General features: G+C 59.0%; 1 protein-coding gene across 3 annotated transcripts in view; it reads right to left on the bottom strand.

Moving 5' to 3' along the window:
- LOC113207136 (6-phosphofructo-2-kinase/fructose-2,6-bisphosphatase) overlaps nt 1–1,930 on the bottom strand; it is a 35,042-nt gene that overhangs the window by 13,907 nt on the left and 19,205 nt on the right. The gene's annotated exons all lie outside the window — the stretch shown is intronic.

Below are 1,930 nucleotides of genomic sequence, written 5' to 3'. Positions count from 1 at the left end.
CCCCCCCAATAAAAAGAAACGAAAACGCCGTGCAAACTGCCGTGCAAGGCGGCGGGTCCGCGGGTCCGGTCCGGACGGACGCCCCGCTTGCGAGATAAAAACTGCGAAACCATCGTCATTACGTGCGAGTGATTATGCATGCCGGCAAAGCTCACATCGGACGCTGGCGTCCGGACGGGACCCGTGACGGGCCGGGAGCAGCAGCGGCGCGCCGAGGGTCAAAAACTCGGCGCGGCCCGCGCCAACTCGGCCAGAGGCGACCACGGCGCGCCCTGGCGGCCCGCTCCCGCACCAGCCCGGCCGCGTGTGAGCTGCGCCAGTACCCCGCGCCGGCGATACTCCTCGGCCAGCGCTAGGCCTCCGTCGCCAGGCCAGCGCCGGGCCAGCGCCGGGCAGGGGCGGCCACCCTCGCGGCGCACAGGCCCGCTGGGCTGCCGTCGCGTCAGCGCCGTGACGCGGGGCGGGCGCCCGAGACGGTGCGTCACGCGACGTCACCGCTGGCCGGCCTCCAAGCGCCACCCAGGGGAGGGCAAGGCAATCCCGCATCGGGCGAAACACAGAAAGTTAAAGAGACATCGTGTACGACAAGACGGTGTCGGATATCCAACAAACGAGACGGCTGTCGGTCCACTTCGATCCAAAAAGTGGAGTCGACACAACCAGCACGCCGTGAAACTCATAAGGGGGCTGGCGCCTTGACCGCTAACAAGGGAGATTCAATGCGTCCATAGGCCCCACTGTTAAAAATTCTGTACTCAGAAACAGAATTCATACCGATCGTCCTGTACTGCCATACTACGGTCAAAATCTGTTCGAATGGTACTAATGAGGGATAAAGACATGGCAAATGCTGGAAAAGAACTTTCCTCCGCAATAAAGTACAGAGAAAACTACAGGATTACACTATTTTCAAAATTACCAGTCCATCCTGTAGTTATTTACTGTTGTAATTTTTAACAGTGGGGTTTGGCCGGGCGCGGGGTGGCGAGTGGGGCGCAGGAGGGGCGCGAGGTAGGCCCACGGGGTCGCGAGGCGCGTGGGCGAAATGTCTCTATGGCCCTAATCTCTAGTCGCAGATAAAGTGAAAGAAAAGAACAAGCGCGCCGCATGACGCGAATAAGCGAGTGACTCGCTGCGGCACGCCCTCCCTCGCCCAAAACCCGTCCGAGATATCGCGCCGATCGTGCAGCTCCCAACGTAGACTCGCCCAAAGATGCCACAGTCTGATTGCGCAGAGCTATTTTTCTCACATTTCCGGACCGCAGTACGAGCGTCCCCGCTTAGCAGCTTGCAGGGCTATTTACCTTTGGGACAGGGACACGGGCAGATGGCGGGTAAACTCTCGGTGCGAGGGCAGCGGACCACCCGCTCTCCTGTCGAAATTAAATAAAAGCGTGAGCAAAACAGAACAAAAGTAAAACAAAGTAAAAATAATACTGAGGATTTCTGTCAGTAAACATGACACAACAAAAGTAAAATATTAAACCGTTGTCGAACACAAGGAGTTGAGGGCGCGAAAAGAAAACTGAAAAATAAAAAGTAAAGAACAAAACCGACCATGCAAGCATTGGCAGGCACGTGCATTCCCCGGCCGAACCCGAACAAGGGACGCTTATCACGAAAAAGACCCGTTTTTCTCAACGCGTCATACGCCGACTACGTACAGTACAGAGCCGGTGCCGGCGACAGCAAACCGGATCCCCTCAATCTGGAGGCCAGACGTGCGAGGTGAAGGCTAATGGTCACAACAGCAACAGCCCCGGCCTGGGCGAGTGATTTGGGCGCGTGTCCGGGGCTAGGCTCCATGGGCTGCCCATTGCGCGTTGCTTGGGCGAGCCGAGCCCAGGGCGAGGCCTGGAGCGGAGCGCCTGCGGCCCACACAGACCCGCCGGGCCGGCGTGCCCGCCGAGTGCCTACCTCCCAGGCGCTA

The sequence above is a fragment of the Frankliniella occidentalis genome, unplaced genomic scaffold (assembly GCF_000697945.3).
Source record: "Frankliniella occidentalis isolate FOCC.00 unplaced genomic scaffold, Focc_3.1 Scaffold289, whole genome shotgun sequence".
Classification (NCBI taxonomy): domain Eukaryota; kingdom Metazoa; phylum Arthropoda; class Insecta; order Thysanoptera; family Thripidae; genus Frankliniella; species Frankliniella occidentalis.
Note: the sequence above shows the minus strand (reverse complement) of the source record. Positions and strands in the feature narration are given on the sequence as shown.